We start from the raw sequence: 22572 nt of genomic DNA, 5'->3' as shown, positions 1-22572 counted from the left end.
GGCAGACTAATGAGTAATTTGAGATACTAAAAACTCAGCTTGCATTGGCAGGATTATGGAAGGTTTAGATATTTTCAGATGTAATAAAAGCTCACACAGTTGACCCAAAATCAAATATGCTCAAGAATATTAATGTATTTTTTCCTGTGTGACCTTTTAAAACCTGTTAGTTCCCCAAAAGGCGAGATGAAACATAGATGCTAAGTATAAAATAACAAACCCCAAGCCCCGTGCTATTTCCAAGATCAGAGGTATTTGTGTATTGTCTTCTTTCTGTCTGTCTAATTTACTCTGAGGAGAGTGGAGACTGTACGGCAACGTATAAGGGGTATCAGAATTCCTTTACGTTCCAGTGTTTTGCCTCCTCCAGGGAATGGATCAGACAGGCAGCGCGCAGGGACAGCATGACCTGCGAATACTCACAAACCAAAACACAGCTGGCAGGTCTAATTTTAGGTTCTTTAGCCTTGATCATGTCCCTTTAATGTATCGAGTGGAAAAAGAAAGGCGTTTAAAGTACAGGAAACGTCACAGAAGTCCAGTTCCAAATTCCTCTTTAAATAGACCCTCTACATTGATGTGTTTTTCCTAGACTCTGGTTTTGTTTAATTCTTTGCATGTTTTTTTTTTTTTGTTTTAAATGCGTGTGAAATTTGCCAGGTCGACAGCCCTGGAGACAGAAGTCCCCTATCAACAGAAAGGTTACCGCAATGAGAAGTGGCAATTTGCATTTCCTACAACGACTTGCTGGTGTGCCAGAGCCCTGACCTAAAGGGACCACCTTTAAGCTTGAGAGTGTAGTTTAGTTTCCACACCTCATTCACAGCCTGGTCTTAGACAAATGGAGAAACAATAGAATTTATTTTTATTTTCTATTGAATCTAATGGGAGGAAGATGGGGCCTCAGACCTTGACTTTTCTTAGTATCATTTTGTATGACGATTTTGTAATTTTTTTCCAAGATGCTAAAAAAGCTGGAGATTTCCGCGCAGACGTGCAATGAAGAGATTGCAGGAATTACCAAACTGCACTTTTAAAAGCAACATTTTTTTACTTCTACAGCGTTCAATATTCAAACCCTTTTCTACAGCAGGCAGTTTTTATCCCCCAAGTGTCAAAAAGATTACGTTTCTAAGCAAAAAGTCCTTATATTTCAGTGAAGGTGGCTTCCCATCTTAAAGACATACATACAGACAATTTTGAGGGAATGTCATGCCCAAAAAGCTAACTCAGTGTTTTACCAGAATATGATACTGATTTGGTACTTTTAATTACAAAGACTGTGTAAAAACTTTGACAAAAGCTTTATTGGAAAGCAAAATTTCTGATAGGGCTATTGTTCCATTTGTGATCATTTTTCTTCCTTAGCTTTCTCTTTTTCATGAAGTTTGAGAGATCTGCTTTTTTGTTTGTTTGTTTGTTTGTTTGCTTTTAAAATCTCAGTCTCTCAGTTAAGCATCTTGTTTTCTTGGTGTACATTTCTTTCGTTTTTCTGGAATTCCTCAAAATGTAGGTGTATGAAAAGCAGCATATTCAGAGTGGACAATTTAGCTCTAATGTACAGCGTTGATCCCATCTTGTAAGCATACCAGCCCCGGAGAGAAATAAAATTTAAACAGCCACTTTGCTATCAGCTTGCATAGCCCACTAGGTCTGAAACTTGAGAACGTTTTGCTGTGCATCACTGTGTTACCCTGTCCTACTTACAACCCACAAGCTGATCCCACAGCAAACTCTTCAGTTCCATCAAACCTTTCATTCCCAGTCCAACGGATTCTTTGCTATGATGAAATGCCACCCAGCCTTCCAGGAAAGGAGTCAGAAAGACTTTTCCAGAATCTGTGTTATTAGACCAGCCCAGAACCCAAAAAAATGGGAGAAGAAGAAATGCTATGTGATTTTACTTATTCGTCCAGCCAGTGCAATCCAATCCACCCAAATTAAAACTTTTTACATGTTTTCCTTGACATTTTCAGATCAGTTAGGCCATTTCCGGTGATGGTAATCTTTGAGCGTTTCTTGCTTTACGCAGGTAGAAGACAGAGAGGCCAGAAACTTTGCAGGCTTGTGGGGTGGATAGATAGAAAAAGCTCAGCTTTCAAACTCTCTGAGTTGTCATGAACTGCAAAAAAGGAATATTGTAATTTTGCAAAATGTGTTTCTATTGTTCTCTTGGTCACCATTTTCTCTTTCCCTCAATAGAAAACCCCAGGTTGTGCATAGTCCTCCTACGGTCAGATTGAAGGAATGGGGCTTCAATTAATGCTGCTTAGTGATCTATGAAATGCAGTGCAATGGAAACAATACCTCTGAGACAAAGTATTGTGTTAGACTTTTAAAGTAACAGTATTATTCTTATTGACAGAAAATTATCCTATGGTCAAGAAATACCTTAACTGCTTTGACTACTTAAGCTAATTGGCGTTTGCTCTGCCCCATAGAGCCAGGCTCCTACTATAGAATCATAGAATCATAGAAGGGTTAGAGTTGTAAGGGACCTTAAAGATCATCTAGTTCCAACTCCCCCTGCCCTGGGCAGGGACACCTCCCACTAGACCAGGTCACTCAAAGCCCCATCCAGCCTGGCCTTGAACACTTCCAGGGATGGGGCATCCACAGCTTCCCTGGGCAACCTGTGCCAGTGCCTCACCACCCTCACAGTAAAGAATTTCTTCGTGATATCCAATCTAAATCTCCCCTCTTTCAGTTTAAAACTCTTACCCCTCATCCTATCACTATACTCCCTGATAAAGAGCCCCTCCCCAGCTTTTCTTATAAGCCCCCTTTGAGTACTGAAAGGCTGCTATATGGTCTCCCCAGAGCCTTCTCTTCTCCAGGCTGAACAACCCCAACTCCTTCAGCCTGTCTTCATAGCAGAGGTGCTCCAGCCCTCTGATCATCTTTGTGGCCCCCACCAGGGGAGGTGAGATCCATTAGAGATCCTGGATTAACAAACTTATTCAGAGTCAAGCCTAGTAAGCAGCTGATGCAAAAGTGGGGAAAGTAAATAGAAAAAACTGTTTCAGTTTGCAAAAATTATGCCGTGTTAGACAAACAAGCTGAACTTTTCAGACAGCTTAGAAGTATTATAAAGATACGCACAGTGGGAAATAATTGATCAAATTAAAAGGTCCTACAAGTATCTAACACATAACATATTTACATTACGTATTTAATGGTTTCTATTTTAAATTAATTTTCTTAAAATAAAAAGCCAAGACCTATAGAAACTGCCAATCTGAGGATTTTAAGCATTTAGTTTCTGATCCTGAGATACAGTGTGTACCAACAACTGCAGAATATCAGCAGAGGCTCAGTCTCAATGTCCTGTTCAGGACCTTTAAAAGACAGCTAAAATCTTGAGGAAAAGTGAAAAATTTCAGGCAAAATAGATCAGGGAAAAAAAAAAAAAGAAGAGGAAGCATGGTGCACATTATTTAACAGTGTTAAATAATTCTGGAGACCTTTTCCTTGAACAGCTTTAGTGTTCCCATTTGTGAGAGGGGGGAAATTGAAATTTGGCAGGTGAATGTTAGGAGTGTGCTTTTGCTTCCCTTATAAAAATGTAACAATTTGGCCACGGTTTAAGTCTTAGCAAAAAATCGCAGTTCACAGATGCTTATTGAAGACTTCCTGGGTTTTGATAGCTAAACCTCCAGAAATTCTGTCTTAAATAGCCATAATTGTGAATCCCACACCACCTCGTGCTGGTGAGGCTGCACGCATGCTGTAGAGGGACTGCACATACTATTTCAAGTCTGCTTCAAAGTGCCTGAGATGAGAGTCATAGCCAGGCACGGAAACAATGAGTGATTGTCCTATACCTACTCTTTCTTCTCATACCCAGGACTGTGGCGGGGGAAGCTGCCAGAGCTAAATGTAGAGGGGAACAAAGCAGTGCAAGAGAGAAAGATGTAGTCTGTGTCACACTGAGACACCGAGCAAAGCAGGAGATGAAGGGGGGCTGTCTGAGTAAGGAGGCTGGCACTGCGCTGGCAGTTACGGGGACTCTGACCTTAAAGGAATGGAGTTGGAGCGCTGGGAGAAGGTGACTGAGAATTCATGGGGCTAGGAGTGGACTGGAAGGAGGCAGCTCCTGGGACTTGGACCCTGGGACTGGAGTGGGATGAGGGAAATGATGAGCACAAAAGAAACATCAGGGCCAGTGAGGTGGATGATGGAGACCGGATGAAGAGCTGGGACCTGACTTAGTTGCCGTTTCACCGCAAAAGAGGAGCCTCACACTGCTGCTCTCTTTTGAGGCCTTTTTGTAATGGCAGGCACTGGAGGCAAATATTAAAAGAAAAATACCAGCTGGCTTTACATTACTCCTCTGTGGTCCTTCTTGACACATAGGTGTGGGATGTGGAGGACACAGGTGACAGCACCCTGTGCTCATTCCCTGGCCTAGGAAGGTCCACGCAATGGAGAAGGACTGTCTGAGAGGAAGTCCTGCTCGGAGCTGGAGCGGCACATGCTCCCTTGTTCTGTGGGGGGTGCTGCAGATGCCAGCATGTACAGGCTGGAGCATGTTCAGTACAGATGGAGTCTTTGAAGAATTTAGCTGACAAACTCTTAAATGTCTTTACTGAACTAGTGCTAATTGAAAATTTTCAAAGGTTTATAGCTTGGCCAAATGTGGGTGGATTTTCAAAGAGATGGCAAAAGGCACATCCCAGAGAGCAGGGCCATCCCTTCTCCAAATGTTATGCTTCTGTTCCAAAGCACGCTCTCCTCAATTAAATATAGCGAGAAACAACATACCAATATTTTCCTTTAATTTCATTTTCAGAAATGGCTGAATCATTTTTGCTAAAACTTTCCAAAATAATTGAGGCTTGGGCAAACATTCTGCAGAGTAAATATCAATTTGGAAAGTGAAGTTTAGCAAACGGAAATGCTGTCGTACAAGAGGAATACCTCTTCTGCCTATAATAAACTGAAAGGGCAAATTTCAGGAGTCCTTTCCCAGAAACTAGGAAGAGAGGGACTGGTAGGAAGTTACTGCAGATTTGCAGCAGTGCTCATGAGGACAGAATTTGTCTTTAAACGCACACTTCATATTATTAAAAATGCTTACACGGGTTAATTCAGTGCAGATACTACTAGTGCATGATATGCCTGTACGGAAAGGTTACTTCTGTGATGTTGCCAAATGCAGTGAGACTTTGGCAGTTACATAGTGATAGCAAATCAACCAGTCACGTAAATTAAAGTTGCCTCAGGGTAGCTTTAATTTGTGTACCTAACTTGCTGAAAATATTTCTAAACTTTGCATTGTAGGGTTGGAATGGTTTACTCATTCAAAGTATGTCCCATTCCCTCTCTCTTCACCCTTGGACGCGTCACTAACTTCTGTTTTTTCCTAACATACTGACCAAGTGCCCCTCTGCATTGTCAAAACTTCCAGTACGTGAATACTGGCTTTGCATCCATCTTTACCAAAGAGCTACACATGATCGTTTTTCTCTTGCACCCAGACGAATCTAACAAACACAAAGTCTAACCATCTGTATTAAAGCAATGATGCACACTGTTGAGGCTGCTGGAGAAATACTGCTTTTTGACCTATAGCTAGAATACTTACCTTTAGATCCCATCCCCCTCTCCTTTTTTACAGAAATGGTGGATAATACATTTCCCTTAGGGAGGATTTAAAAGCATTTTGTATTATGGTGGCTAACATGTAGGCTCCTATCACCGTGGAGATGAATAAATGCAAGCCTACTTTCACCAAAACAAAACTTACTTTTCTCCGGGTAGCGAGTTCCAGATTAGAACAGGCATCAGTGTTGACTGTGAATTCCCACAGTAACTTCTGTATTACTCGCCTAACTCAGGTGGTGGGGAGCAAAGGACACTTCTGCGTACTGGATGCCATAGGCATAAATCTGAGATCCTTGAATGACAGTCTGGACCACCAAAGGTGTGCCTGAAATTGGCAAATGCTTGGTGTGTCCATTTTCTGTGTCCAGAAAACTGGCAAAGCCACTGACCTCAGAAACTAGAGATGTTCAGCTGGGAAGTGACCATAATACAACCTGTGGGAAGTAGTAGTTGTCCCAATTTCTGTGCTATCAGATTCTTTCATCTGGCAAACCAGAATGAGGGAAGTGCTCCACCAGCTTCTGTCATGCTAGGTGGAACTGGAAAAGCTATTTGGGAAACTGGTCGAAGCTTAGAAGAGAGATACACAGAGGCAATCAGTGAAAAGTAGCAGGCGGATATGGATTTTGTATGTAATTAATTGAGTGGTTCCTTTAATTGTGGCAGTTGCATGCCCAGTAGGGACCTCCAGCTTCGGCTGTACATGGAGAGCTGGACATGATACAAAGGTCTTGTCTGGAGTTCAGGGAACATGTTAAGCTTTTGTACGTGGACTCCGAGAGCTCTCCCTGTTCCAGTCTGTATTGTGCTAATGGTCCTTAATCCTAACAGAAGATTACGTATTTATTTTGTTAGGGGGAAGGAGCTGTAGTTCATTTTGATGTCTGCAGCAGAAAAAATTTGCCCATGTAGCCTTAAGTGTATTACTAACCTTAAGAAAGGCTATGTGAGGTAACTATAAGAAGTCTGTCTCAAAGAAAGGTTCCTTACAGTTGCTCCGAAAGTAGTACAGCTTAAGGTGTTTTATACCAGCCTATAAGGCACTAGATTTAAATTGGTGTGCAGTGAAACATTTAAATATACTATAGCAAATGAAATATGGTCCAATAGGTTTTTTATGGTCCGGCTATGCTTTTTCTTTTCAATCACTAGCCTGGGGCGAACAAGTCGGCTTTAAAATGTCTATTTTAGCTATGCTTTTATCACCCCTGTCTTTTAGGAAGTTTGATTTCTTTTTTCACTTCTTCTCTTTGATAAAAAAGAGCTGAGATCTCTGAATGGGTTATTTATCTCTTATGTTTAATCTATTTATCTGTCAATGGACATGCTGCTTTAGAAGTGTTTTATATTACTAATTAATTTAATTTCACATACTGTACTCCATGTTAACACATTTTCTATTATACGCTATAATGTGATACAGGGCCCTCCCTCAGCAACCTTACCTTAAAGCTTTAATTGCTTTCCTCTAAGCCTCAGCTCATGTTTGATTTATCTCATTTCTTTGTATAAAGATTCCCTGGTTTACAACGTGTACACAAGTCATTAAATTGGTGTTGATGTTTATCTAGCAAACTTACCAATTGGTGATAGTATACATCCCTTTATGAATTTATGACTGGGCAATAAAGAGAAGTGTCAGAAGCCCTGTTGCTGTCTCTGCTGGGTCACCCTGGTAGTTTATGTTTGGAAAGACAACGTGAGCGCTTCCACTGACTTACACAGTGAACTGCCTGAATTCAAAATCTGTTATGAATTTCTAGCCATGAACTGATTTTTTTCCCCTTTTTTGAGGAGAAAAGGTGAATAGATTGGAGAGGGGGAAAGGGGTAAGACAGCTCGAGCACATCTGAAGGCAGCGTGGACTTCATCTGAGATACACTGTTGTTTACATAGAGCAAAAGCTGAACCAAAATGCCAGATCCCCAAGCTATGTGAAGTTCAGAGTCTGGATCCAAGTATTGCAGCTTGAATTCTCTCTGGCTCTCAAGAACCTAAATGTAGATACCACGTATTAAAATGCATGAAAATGAATGATAGTAAATAATCAATGTAGAGTGGGAAATCTGGTCCTTTGATCTGTCAGGTTTCGTCACATAACACAAGCATAAGGACATATGGTATTTTAAAGTTGCATTTGAAGAGATGCCTACGCTGACTTTTATCCTTATTTACAAATAGTCGGCAATAAAGGCTGTAATCTTGCAGATAACACTACGGATGTGCATAAGTCTTCTTGCACAGAGTTCATTTTAGGATTGAGATGTGATTAATATAGCTAGGAAACATTTGGAAAATGCATGCGCACTTCTGAATGCATTAAGTGAGCCCAATATTATAGCTCTTAAGCAAAGAGTAGGTAGATGCATTTATCTCTACAGGTTTGTTTCACATCCAGAAAGCTGTATTGTTTCTGCAAAACCTCTTCATTTGCTATTTCATTGTTACAATTACTTCCCACTCATTAAAGCTCCATCGCGCTTTCCTTACGTATTGGTGACGTCTATTGGCTTCAGTGAGAACTAATTGCACAGGAGGCGAAAGGATTCAAATTAGGATTACCAATATATATGACCGCATGGAAAAGGAAGCATGAAATATTCTAATTCTTTTTAGATGCAAAGTAACTTATGAACAAAACCCATTGTGGCTGATTCTCACAAGCTTAAAGCATTGTGAAAGATAAATTAAAATGGGCAAGGCTAATTAATTTGCTAAAATCCATTGTTAATGCGGTGTTTTCAGTTCTCCTGAATGCTGCTCTCATGACATTTGGTGTCTTTCTAAAGAACCATCCCAGCTGTAAACATCTTTTTTTCTTTCCTCTGAGGATCTAAACTTCCATTTAAAGAACAAGTAAATTCCTAGACCCCACAATTAAATAGGAAGTTTGGAAGTCGGATTTACATACTCCTTAGACATTAAAGGCAAATAAAAATCAGCCTGCGTTCTTTTTAAAGTCCTTTTCTAAGGCTTCGTGATTTTTAACTTTTTTTGAACCCCGATGTTGGCTTGTTTTGGACGTGGGGAGGGGTAAGAGCGCGAGAGCTTTTTGGCTTTTCAGTATTTGGGATTAGCAAGGAATGAGTGGCCGCATGGCTATTCTAAAGCCTTTTTAAAAACTGCTTCACATGTACCGGAAGAGATAGTATCAGCTGGCAAATTGCTGCTGTATGAAATAGTAATCAAAAGATGTGACAAAAGCTACGAGCTCTCCCGACTGACTCTGGCAGGGCTTGCGCCGCGGTGGGGCTATTGAAAAGCGCTCCCGTAAAGCTCTGCGCAAGGAAGCCGAGCCGCCGAGGACCTCGTCCCGCGAGCGCTTGTTCCCAGTAGCGGCGTTTGCTGTTGTGAAGGGCTCCCTTGGCTCCGGCTGATGGGAGCACCGCTCCCCGTCGGGCGAGCTCGCAGGATCGGGCCCTTGGATGATACATGTAGGACTCTGGAAGACCAGCTTTTACTGCTCATATGTTTGGCAGGCAGATTTGATAATCAGTGCTGTTCTAGAACCTTACACCATCTCAGTGAATATAAATTGATGGTGTAAAGCAAATGGGCAACTGGCGGGAAGCCAAACACGGAGGGGAGAGAAGACGGTTTATTGTTGAGGGGGCAGCCCGGTGTTCTACAGCAGAGCTTTCTGTTCACAACAGCTCTGCAGAGCTGCCGAGTTCGAGTGTGGCCTCTGAAGTGTATGAAATAATAACAGTTTTATTTCTCCTGACACAAGCACGGAAGCTGTTTGCTGCCACCTCAGAACTGTTACCCTGCAATGCAAAAGTACCAACAAGGCAGGCTGGATGCAATGTTATTATAAACAGTGCCGCAGTAAACTTCAGGAAAAGCCCATTATACGGTGATAGCCTGTTTGTCAGGAGAAAAGTTCACTAATGTATATGGAAGCAGAGCTCCTCATTCGCTGATACGTCTGCGTCTATTTTGCTGCACTTTTACCTTTATTTACTGTGCAGGTGCTGCTGAGAATAACCTTGGAAAACACAAAAAAATGCAGGAGGCCACGTACTCAGCTAGTTTAAATTGGCAGAGAAATGGTGTCAATGCAAGGCAGTTGATGTTACGGTCCATTGTTTATTATTGCTTTTTAAAATTTTAGGATTGGGGGGGGGCATGGAAGGAAGCGTGTTTTCTCTGTGGTTGTTGTTGTATTACTGTAAATCACTCAATGAAAGGTGCGTTTTAAAAAAAGCAATGAATGAATGATGGCAGTAAAAAAATGAACATATGTACATGATAGAATTAAATTATATTTTAACTCTAATTTGTGCTCATATGCAATCAATTATAGTGATATGAGCTGAGAATTTCAATGAGGCCACAGGGAGTTTGGCACCCATTTCTTATTTTGTTTTGATGGGATTAGCACCCCAAAACCTGAAACTTCTTTGAAAATCAGCCATAATGTCAGTCCTTCCAAAGTGTCCTGATTCTTTTTGTTTGTTTGTTTAATTATTCTGCACTTAACAGAAATGCAAGTACTACCTTATGTAGTAAGAAAAAATACCTTCATTCGTCATTTGTAGATCTTAAATGCCTTTCTTATAAACTAGAGGATTTTGACTACTCTCCCTGTGCTCTTAAAAATCCAACTGCTGATTGAGGTGTCTTTTCTTGGTGCAGAAACCTCCTGTGACTTTCTTTAGGCTCATCCCTGGGTTCTGTCATCAGCTATGCATTTTTCCTCCCATATGACCTTGGGTCAGGCACTAGGTATCTCTAGGTCTCCCTTTCTCTATCCCAAACCAGCTTCTTTTTTCCTTTCTTGCTTTCTTTTTCTAGGGAGTGTTGTAGTAAGGTTTTCATTGCTTGTATTCCCTAACATTCATGAAGCAATTTAAGATCCGTGTCTGGAAAGTATTCTAAATACACAAAAATATTATTTTATGTTATTGTAATTCTTCATCTTTATTTACTGGCAAGTTGCTCAAGCTAACAGATGAAAATGGCACAAGTCTTTTGTAACGCTACAGAGCACTTTGAAACTTTTTTTCTGAATTCCGACAGAATCTGAAAATTTTAAAACCTGTAAAGGAGATCTGCCAACTTCACCACTATGTAATATCAGAAAGTGGAATAAAAGAAGGAACCAAGCTTAGCTGCTTCTTTTTTTTTTTTTTTTAATTAATAGCAAATAAGCCAACTTGTTAGCATTTTGGTGAGGAAATCGTTGTTTGTAAAAAGCAGGTATGTTATGCAAATGATGTGATTTACTGAGAGTCAGTTCTTACTTCCAATAACTAGATGAGCCAACTCAACTGTGGCTAGAAAGCCAAGAAAACAGCATATAGATTAAGATTACTCAAAACTTTTGTTCCTGCATTATTTAAAAGAGATGCAAATTGCACCATGTTAGTATTGCTTATGAGTAAAGGCCCAAATCATGCTTTCTCACCCACATTTAAGATATAGGGCTGAAAAAATAGAGCTCTAAAATGCAATAGGTATCCATTTTTGACTTTGTAGCTTCATCTTACTGTGTTAACAAGGCCTGTGATAGCTTTCGGTGATTGCAGTTGGGACGAGTGACGTCCTGTCTTGTCAACTTACTTTGCAGATCCAGTAGAGGCAAGTTCATCACAAAGATGGAAAAGATAGGCTTTCCAAGGCCAAAGAAATAATTTTAAAAGGATGCCACTATTCCTATGCAGAACGGATTGAGGTAGAATGCCAGGTTCTTTAAAATCTAGGTAGAATTCAGATTTCTGGACTCCTCTTTTTCATGAATACATTTAGAGTCATGTATAAGGATGGATGTGCAGTTTCACCTGTCGTTTGCTATGGAAGTCACACATCCATTTCCAAAACTGGAGTGTGGGTAGGAACATAATATCAGTTTATCTGTTTACTATTAAGGTTCTTATCCTATACCCACCTCCAGAATATCTGAGGACCCCCACCTCGGTGTAACATCTTCTTTGCAATGAAAAAAATCTCCTGCTCTTCAGCTGTTTCTCCCTGCTTGGTTTTAGGGAATTAATTATTATATGGTTGCCATTTATTATGAAAATTACTGGATAATCCCAGTTTTTGAACACCATGTCTGAATCTCAGTCTCTACTTGGGCAGGACACATGGTGTGAGAGACAGCTGCTAAAAACTGTGCGGATATTACAGTGTGTCAGTTTATAAGCCGCGAAGTGTATGTACCAGCTCGCAGATTGTTGGTAGGAGTGTGGTACTTATATAAATATATTTTATTGATTGTAAGGAGTTTTTATTAAAAAGCTACCCAGAAGAAACGGGCAGTAAAAGATCAAGTAAATTACTTGGCTTTCATTTTAGCCCCCCCTCTTAAAGGTTTATGGGGGCTCCACAAGCTCCCAAAACACTGATGCAGGTTAATCTCCCTTGGTGATAGTGGACGTTCACCGCACTGGATGTTCAGCAATATGGTGGTCTCAGGGGAGGGCATCCGATATACATGGAAGGGTCAACAGGCTCCATTCAGACCAGATCTTAAACACATTTAGGTGACTAAAAATGCAGAAGAGCTCCTTGTCAAATTTTCAAAAGTAATTCAATGCATTGCATGGCTAGCTGCCGCTGTAATCAGGTGAATTAGCCATCTAACTCCTATTATCTTTTATCGTACTTACCTTCATCTTCAGGTGCCTAAATGTTTCTACAGTGGCACTGAATACTTCTTGCTTTCAGATTAACAGCAGCTCAGGGCACCTACCACACAGCAGAACAGTACACCCTTCTGAGGAAGACACTTTGGATCGAGGCCTTCTAGTGTATAAACGTTATACTTTCTTTTAACATTTTCCTAGTAAACATTTTTAAAATGTTACAGATCTATGGCAGATGTTGCTATCTACTGTTTCCTAAGCATGTATGTACTGGGCTCTGTGTGTGTATGTGTGTTTTCGTGCCTTTTCCTTTTTAAGCCTGTGGAAATCAGCACATTGTGCTTAGTGGTAGTGGTAGGCAGAACATCAATGCACAGTATATGTTGTTACACCTAAGACTACTGGCAACTTGTGGAAATAAAAAAAGAAATGGGAAAAAAAAATGCACAAAGAGCCAGACAACTGAGATTATAACTATGTGCATTTATTTCCAGAGGTCTTTTCATCCTTTCTTAAAGTCTGGGGCTTACGTATAAATTCATTTAAACTCTACAGAGAAACTCTGAAACAAACCAGAGGTGCCCAGGTGGTGGTCAGACCCTGGCATGATTTGATAACCCTTCTTTCCCTGGCATTCCCACCCCAGCCCTGCTGAGAGCCAGCCACTGAATCTCTCCAGCCCTGGGGTCTACCGGCACCCACATCTCCTCCTCTAGAGCCCTTGCCTACTCCCCAACTACCCTTTACTGATGACCTCTCCCAGATTCACTTTCCTGCTCCAAGTTGTCTCCCTGAGGTTGAGTTAAGTCCTTTCCAAAAATAAACCCTATGCCTTGCTGCATTAGCATCCCCATTTTTCCCAACCCCAAAAGCACCTTGCAGAGCTTTTGCCTTCTCCATGTGTTCTCCCTCTCACCCCACATACCTGAGCTGCTCTTCAGAAGCTGATTTAAATGTAACCATAATCATAGCACGTTAAATGAGAAGCACAAGCGCTAATAAACGCTTTCAAATCGGACATAATGTTTTCTCAGATGCTTTATTGTTTTTAGACCCACTTTCTACTGCCCCTTGTCCAAGAAGACCATTTCAGTTCAGAGGCCTCCCCCTCCCCCTCCCCAAACCTTAAAACCTTGAAACCTCAAAACCTCGAAACCTCAAAACCTCATCACTTCTGCTCTAAACCTCATAATAGTTCTAGCTATCAGATCACTGATAGTCAGATCAGAAAATATCACTGGCTTGACATTTCAATATTGGCTACTAACGTTGTAGTACTAACAGTCCTATCACCTGCTAAACTGTCTTGTCTCCGCAAAGAGACGGGGCTCCAGGTCTTGATTCTGTCAGGAATTTCAAAATCCTGTACACAAGTTGCCAGTGTAGAAATAACCAACTTGTGTAGGACCCAGAGGCAGAAAAGACTTTCCAGGAAGAAGATAGCATATAGACTCTTCTCTTCTGGCCTGACCGGGACAACAGCAAAACAAAATCCATGTATATTTTGGAAAGTGGATATCTTTTGAAGAACTGACCTGCAGGTTCCCTTTGCAGAATTTTGGAAATGTTTGTAAATCTGTGTAAGTTCATGGCTTAGAGTTCATCTTTGAGGTTTTGAGTTCAGTCTTAGTGTGAGACTTAGCCTGAACCACAGCAGTTTCACCTAGTTGCCACATGAAAACCTCAATTGCAGCACTGCACCCAAAAGTCTTACAGCGTGTGCCAAAATTCGAATGAACTCTTCAACAAACCTGGCCTTAGCTATGAATGGTTCAGGGTTTCGTTATTAACGTGGTGTCTTTGTACTACAAAAGTTGTTGCAGCCATTGCCTTTGCTTTGCAAGTGCAGTGTGTATATGTATATATATATATATATTTAAAACCAGCTAAGTACAAATTAAACTATGTATATTAAAAATTAAAACATAATCCCTTATTTTGTGATGACTAGTTTTCTTTCCTTTTAGTAGGTCATGAATATTTTCTGGCAAGATATGTCACTAGCTTATAACTTCATTAAGCTGCAGTCCATACCTTACCCTTTCACTAGATCCCTGAAAAGAACTTTTGTGTGTGCCAAACAGATATCCACTTGGTCTGTGGCTCTTGAAAGGTAAATTGCCAAGTTCCAGCAAGCAAATTAAGAGGTGCAATGAGAGCTAGCTGTTGCATTCTATCAAATCCTGCTACTGAATGTGTTGAAAAGCTTGCCCAGAGCCATGGCCTCACATATTTATGGTATGAATGGGAGACTCTTGGAGCTATGTATTGCCATAGTTCCCATTTCTTTTGTAATAAAACTAGCTCAGCAGATGTAGCTTAGGTAAAAGGAAATTCAAAGTCTCCTACTTACAGAACAACCAAAACAAAGTTCTCTCTCCGGTCCTCTGTCTATGAGCCAGACTCGGAGCCAGACCTTACTTGTACTGATTAGTGTTTTAATTCTGTGCATAACCCAATGAAACTCAAAGGGTCCTCACATGGAAGAAAGTGCTGCTCAATAGCACTGTATAAGTATTACTGCCAGGGTATGGCACAAAATACGCTAAATCTAACTTTCGGTTTCTAACACAACACAGATTAAACCATAGCATTAGTTTTCCAAGTCAGTTGCATCATTCTCTTGGTTTATAAGTTTTGATACTGAAGAAATCAGTTCCGGGCAGCTTAGCAGTTTTTGCAGTATCAGTACCTAATTCACATCAAATGCAGAGTAAATTTTAATCTCCATACTTGTGACTTGATTTGTCTACAGGCTTCAGAGTATTTAGCGTAACATTTGTGATATGCTTGGCCCTGCCTACTCCACCTGAGTATTAAAGTAAGAAATATAAGACACACTATTGAACTTCCTTGATTTTATTTAGCCTGGTACGTGTACAATAGCTCTGAATTAAAGCAGAAGCAAAAGATGAGCCTGAGATCCACAAAGCAGCAGAAACTGAAGAATCGTGAATTTAACTAAAGACCCGTAACAGAGCTTGTTAAACTATGATCCAGCAAGGTGATGATGAGGGAGATAATGACAAATGTTTTGTGCCTGTTGATGCTTTCACTCAAGTATTATACCAAGACATTTCAGAAAATACTAATGACATCTTTCTGCACCATTTTTTCACAATTTACATAACAGCATCTGCATCTCAAGAAAAAATGGCTTGCTGTATTAGTTGGTAAAGGCTAATAAATTTACAATCCAGCTGCCATTGAAGTCCACAGAGAACTTCTATTGCCTTTGTGGGGTAGTAGGTTGGCCCTTTAGCATACCTTTCATGCTTAACAGTGCATGAATCTTTTGTATTTCTAGCTTTATCTGATATTGTTGCCTAACTCAATTACATATAAAAGTAAGAAGTGTCTCCTCACTAGTCAGCTTAACCCACCACTTGTTGTTACTTGTTTATGAGACATTTTTCTACTTTACAGTCTTTAATCTGAAATTATATCAAGTGCTGTAATAAAACTGAAAGAGATACTATCTATGGCATTTCCATTCCTCTGCTCCGGTGATAACATTATTTAACAACACCAGCAAGTTAATTAAGAAAGACCTTGCTGTCATAAATCCATGTTGCCTTCCTCATTAAATTAGGCTTTTCAATGTATTGCTGAAGTTCAGAAAACTGTTCTGGACATTCAGCAATGGATACTTCACTAAATAGTCCACAATATGTTACATACTCTTTTACAGGATGGAGAAGTATTTAACACTCGCACTTCTTCTGGAGTTCTGCATGTTTATATCTGATTAATTTTGAATCTTCCTTTCCTTTGAAATCATTAAGAAAATATTTCTGTTTCTTGGGAATTTAGGGTATCTAATCTTTTCACAGCTGTGTTTTTTCTCATCTACGTGTTATATAATCCCTTTTCTGTGTTTCCTTGAATCCTTGATTTATGCAGTTCTCTATCCCAGCTAACAGAAGTCAGCTACGGAATGAATATACTAGTTCCTTGTCCATTATCATTCATAGTGGACATGGGCTTTTTCCCTATCAATTGTAAATCCTGTCTACAGAGCAGAAAAAATGAAACTGAGCTTTATCTTTATGGCTTTGTGAACCCTGTATTTTTTCATGATGCATTTGTTAACTATTTTCTGTAAAAATTTGGTTTAGGGCAATCAAAAAAGAACCAGCTCCGGTAGGTTAGATAGAGGTTCAAATTCAATTAAATTAGCCCTGTAGGAACTGACTCCCTGGGTGTATTGCAAGGCAGGGCACTGGGATTGTTTGGGACCAGATTTGTGAAAATCCTTATGTGGTCCTGAACTTTTCAAACACATAATCTGAGGTTCTTCAGCTTATCCGATCTTGAAAAAAGAACTAGTCAGTGAGATGGCTGAACCTTCAAAGACAGCTATAACTGTACTGTGTGGGTACCACTGTTTAATATTTAATGTTGGTTCCATTCCTAAACTTGTCCATATGACTCACAAATTCCTACTCCAAATTGGAAAGGCTAAGTAAAAAGATCTGATATGAAACGATCATCTTCCTCAGTCATAGCCAGTAATCTAGGTGAGACTGGAGATGAATATATTCAAAATTTGAGAATTGTCACATACCTGGGTCTGATATTTACGGCAACCCTTTTTTTTGTTGCAGTACCTTACCTCAAAACCAGTGACTGTATAGGGTCAAGAATGGATATTCGCCTCCAAATTGTGCTGGTGGGGCTGATCTTTAGCATAAAGATTTTTGATAAGCCTGCCAATGGGTAAAGGTTCACATTTTGGAGAAGAAAAATCTAGGGCTCACCAGACAATTCCTTTTGTTATGCCATTAAAAGGGACCCAGCTCTGCATCTTGATATTAATGAAAGGGACACTTTTTTTAGTAGTGCTGATTATTTTCTCGGCTTGCAGTAGTAAGGTGTTCTCACCCCCCATCTTTGCTCCAGCTCTCTCTTAAGGGATTAACGAAGCAGAACTTGATGAGACATCTCATTCTAAATAAAAGAGAGAACTATTTAAAAGCATTATTTCTGTCTTATAGCTTAATTCTCTTCATCACTTTAGGACCTTCTCAATATGATTTTTACTTCAGCATTTACGGTAATTTTTTTTGCCGCCTTTACTTCTGAGACTACTTTACCATACTGATTGGCTAGTGGTTTAAAAGACTCTCTTTGTGTTGGCTTCATTACAGATTTTGGTCCTCAACTAGTGACTTTAATTTTAGTCCTTGTTGGGGTATATCAATTTATTCTACAGATGCATTCCATGTTGTCTTTTCAGTCTTTTTCTATAATAGTTGTAAAATATTACAGAAAACTCTTCAGTATTTGTCTGTAATACAGATTTTGTATTTCAGAAGATTAAAGTAACACTTCCCTATGTTTAGTCAAAGGTTAAGTTTCTTAAATTAGGCTCCAAATCAAATTCTAAAGAAGATAATGACAAAACTCTCACTGACTCAATGGAAATAGGATTTTATATCCAACCATCTAGGAGATATCATGTAATATCTAGGAGAAGAAAATCACTGTAATACTGTTTGGTTTTATTACTAGGCATTGTGCTTTATGCCTGGAGACTGACCTGAAAACCATCTTTCCAACATCACTGTTCCTCTCTCCAGTACTTCTTTGTTATCTAAAATACATTTTTAAAATTTTTTCTATCATTTAATCTTTTCCATAGCTACCAAATTTACCTCTTTTTACTCTATGAGCAAAATTTAAGTCTAACTTTGAGCGCCTCTCTCTTCTGTAATTCATTCTGTCACACAACTGCAACAGAACTCTTTCCAGTTATCTCAGCTATCTTTATAGTCGTCTGAGTACAAACCTTAATATTTTCCTATTGAGCACTAATTGCTGCATTTTTTTTAATTAGTTGCTAGCTACAAAGAACACCATTAAACTTCCTACCATCCCTGTCGTATATTTTTCCATTTTCTCCATAGATTCTTTTCTCCATTCCTTATTTCAGACCATCCCATTATTTATCCTACTTTCAGGGAACTCACTACCTGAAAATTCTGAATTGAAAGACCAGAGCCGAAGGGTCTTTTTATTCTTATATATCAAAACCCTGAAATTTCTGATAGCTTTGCTGAAAACTGGGACAACAGTAATACGTTAACATTTTCATGAGAAACCCCAGTTCTTCACAGAAAATAGAGCCAAATTGTATGTGATGAGTGATAATGCTCATTCTCACCCTTGTTGTCCATATGAATACTCACCATTTTCAAAATCGCTGGACAGACCACTCATCAACCTTTTAATATATTTGAAGGAAAATTTTCTGGTGGAAAATTTTGTACAAAAGTTTACAAAATGTTTTTCTTCTAACAGTGCTGGAGAATATGGTTCTTTGTCATTGTTCTGTTTCCAATGTGATAGGAATTTTTTTACCACAATACTGCATGTTATTACTTTATTAATCATCCTTCTTCCCTTCCTTAGAACATCTATTTTTTCCCTGTAAATATGCTTCACAAGCTTTCATTCTGCAATCCACACAGCTGGTCATCTTTCTTTTTTGTTGTGTCTAAAAGCAGCCATATGTCATCAGCAACCCTCTCATGTATATTGAACTTCCTTAGCACATCAGCTTGTCTCTTTCAATGTGTTACCTGATGTCTTTAAAGTGGCAAAACACAGAAAAGTGGGTCCTCCTGGCCCTTTGTTCATCAGACCAGCAAGAGTCAGGAATACGGTAGAGACAGGGTGTTTAGGCCCTTGGGCCATATCTATTTTAGCTTTGATTTTTCACTTCTCTTTTCTTCAGCTCAACTAGCGGGGTTATGGTTCAAATCAGCTCTACCCTGTCCAGCAATAAGTATGGCCATCCTTTATCGATGGAGAAGCCCCAGGGCTACTGAGTGCTGGTGTGTTTGGTGTTAGATCATCCACAGCAACTCTAATTCTCCAGCTCAGTCTGTCTGTCCAGGTGCTTTATTTGGTGCTCACCATTTTTAATATGGGTGGTTTCTCTAGGAATTGAGAGAGACATAACAGCAGTCTTTCTGCTCAAAATGTTAGCGTCAGTGCTTGAGAACCATTACAATGTGTCTGGCAGAATGTATGCGCATAACAGAGAAGGATATTTATTCTAGGAGAGCTAGATCAAACAGGTAAGCTTTAATGAAAGTTATCCACGATTTAAATGGAACCCCTACCCAACGCGTAGCCTGTCAGGGGAATATGCTCATAGCACTTTCTATTGCTGTTGAATTTTGAAACTTCTGGAATGTAAGTGGTTTCTCTCCTTCCCATATGAGTTGCAGTCATCACATAGACTCAGAAGTGCATCCATTTTGGAGCTCCGTCCTGTGTTTTAAGCATGGCCTTATCGTCTATAGATAGAGAACAAGGTGTTTTGCAGCACTGGTATTTGACCATCCAGTAGCACTGGAGAGTTCACGAGATACCCATGGTTACCTTGGCAATAAAGTGATGAGATATGCTCAGTAGAATAGGAATTTTTAGAGGTGGTGAGATTTTCAAAGCACTTTCCTTTTTTATGAGCATTAACTCATTTGTTACTGAGATTCATGTTTAAACAGACAATTAAGGAATGCTTTTAATAGGCTGAGAAAAGTTAAAGGATGTCAGTGTATTCTTTAGTCTTGCCATTTGTAACATAACATAGCATTTTGTTCTCATTATGTTTTTTAAGGGCGAATAATTTAGATTCTTTCACCTCCTAAGCCGAAACTCCCTTTTGCGTTCCTTCCTCTGAATTTAGTTTTCTAAATGAGAAAATAAACTAATCTTGTATGAAATTTTATAACCTGTACCCTAGTCTGAATAAAATTGTTACCTACAGATATACACATATATATATATATATATATATATATATATATATAAACTCCCAAGCCTAAAACTAACACCACTGTATCATTTAATTTATTGGAAGCAAATCAACAGCATTTATACAGGAAAAAATACTTTAAAAACACACAGGACGACACTGAAGAGCCATCATTGAACAGCTTAAAATCTTGCCTTCGCATTTGCGATGCATTTGGCATGAAATCACGATCCCTGGATGTTCAGAGGAAAAGGAGCTCGGTGGTACCCTTCTCCCCTACATACCTGTGTATCGAAGACTGTAATGACACTAGCCTGCAAGAGATTCGGAAAGCACGGGGAGCTGTGGCCTGTACCTTTAATTCATCTCAGCTCGTTCCATGCTGATGAAGTGATCTATCATCGTTGCTCCCATACTGGAGCATATATTCCTACAAGAAAGTTTAGCCACTGCAGGGGTGACTGGACTAACATGGCCTGGCATCCAGCAGTGCACAGACTAAACGATAGTTTTTAGTTAGAGAATATGGAAACTGACAACAAATTATTACTTGTGGTCTTTTTCCAGTTTTCAAGTGCAAACATACCAAAGTTTATTTTAAATCTGAGCCAGTCAGACATTTAGTAATATAGATCAAAGAAGAAACGAAGGCCTCCCATGCTTATTATTTCAATATGATGTCTGTTCTAATAAAGTGTAAGAATGCCTGTGATAGACTAACTAGTAGGAATTTTCTGGTTCTGTAGTTTAGCCTTAAATATATACATATATTTGTAAATTAATCAGAAACATATTGTCGTGGTTTCAGTTCCTCGGAAAGCTGATTGTTTTCAATCTTTTCTTTAATCTTAGAAATATGGTGGCAGTCTGCCAGCACACTTTCAGATAAACAGTCCACTTCACATTTAAAAGCCGTAGAATCACTGATGTTGAAGGTGGAGGGGGGGGGAATCAACAGAAAACAACACCAGTTCTCTCTCTCTTCCCCAAAATGTAGAACATTATTTAAATAAGTTAGAGTTGTTGTGCTATTGTCCCTCACTCTTAATTAGAAATAATAAAAGCCATCTGTGCAAGGTGAATTTTGATAAGATCTCAGCTTTTAAGTGTTTGTTGATCTTGTGTGTACCAATTTTCAAATGTCTTAATAGCTCCAGGATGGCTATCACACTGTGTAGGCTCACTGATTTCCATCACGCTCTGTGCTGTTGAACGCAATTCGCTTTACGTGTGGTTGTATTTTGACCGAAATTTTAAAAACATACTATTCCTTGCAGTACAATAAGTATTTAACTGGATGGAACTGTTTCCATTTGGAGGAGGTGGTTTTTTTCATAACACCAGCTCCTCGCAGTTTGGGATTAAATGCAATTAAAGTGAGGAGTTGTTTTCCATGAATTGCATACTGGACAGCATTTCTGTGGCTGCTTTCCAACGACGGGATTTTCTACAGTCTCATTTTACCCATTTTGGGGGGCCCACGGTCAGGAGAAAGAACGCGCCCCCCGAACCAAAGGGGGAACGCTCAGCAGTGATTGTCTCGAAGCCTGGAAATGGAAGACAGGATCTCTTTTCTTTCAACCTATGTTTTCAGTCAATTAAAATTTGTACTCGGGGCTTTTCGGTTTGAAGCCACCCCTGTGTCTGTGATGAGCAATCCTTCTTGTTTGTGCAGTCATTCATTATCTCCATTACCAAGAGGAGAATAGAGGACAATTACATTGTTTGGACGAATCAGAGTGTTAGGAGGAGTATTTATCATGGTGGCAGAGTGCAGCACCTGACAGCGCACGATTGATGGCCAGGAATGAGTGTGAGTGGCCAAAGCAGCCTCATATGATGCAAATTACTGACTGTGGATTCCAATTTATCCTGTTCATTTTTCTTGCCTTTGCTGAAGACTATTAGTGGTTTTTGAAGCAGTGAAGGGGTCATTACTAATGTGGGCTAGAAGCAGGAGGGGGAAGGAGGGGAAAAGCCTTCTGTAATTACACAGCCTTCAAGAAAAGGCTGCAGGCCTAGCCAAAAAAGTGTCAACACTTAGCAATCAGAAAAATTTATTTTCATTTTATCCTTAACCCATATTAACTCAACATTATCATCTTTCTTTGTTAATATTTGCAGAATATTAAAAGCTTGACTTCTATATTAATACAGATCTCTTTAACCCTTTTTGCTGTGAAGTGATGTTGCTTTGCTAAATGTCAGTTCGTCAACGGCATTAAACAGTGCCTGCTTTTAAAAGTGGAGATAATGGAAAATTAAATATTCAGCCTTCTTAAAAAACTAATTCCAGATGACTGATTATTTGTGTCTTTTACAGAATAGTAGGTAAGGCATTGGAAACATATGAGAGAAAAATTATTGAAGCGGAGGTATGAGAGGTTTCTGCATTAAAATGTAATGTCAGTACAGGAGAAAATCAGTTTGATTTGGGGCGTTTAGGTGTTGTGATCTGTAAGCAGCATCAAAAAACCCTTAAAGTTTCATTTTGCTGTATAATGAATGATGTGCATTTAAAACATATGCATATTTAATTTAATGCCTATTCAAACTCTACTTAGGCAGCTCTCTGGGGGTTATACGTGAATTAATGATCTCCAAAAG

At 39.5% G+C, this 22572-nt stretch overlaps 1 protein-coding gene across 7 annotated transcripts in view; it reads left to right on the top strand.

Annotated features, from left to right (window-relative positions):
* The window catches only part of MEIS2 (Meis homeobox 2), a 177200-nt gene that overhangs the window by 90206 nt on the left and 64422 nt on the right, over positions 1–22572 (top strand). The gene's annotated exons all lie outside the window — the stretch shown is intronic.

Source organism: Chroicocephalus ridibundus, chromosome 4, assembly GCF_963924245.1.
Source record: "Chroicocephalus ridibundus chromosome 4, bChrRid1.1, whole genome shotgun sequence".
Taxonomy (NCBI): domain Eukaryota; kingdom Metazoa; phylum Chordata; class Aves; order Charadriiformes; family Laridae; genus Chroicocephalus; species Chroicocephalus ridibundus.
Note: the sequence above shows the minus strand (reverse complement) of the source record. Positions and strands in the feature narration are given on the sequence as shown.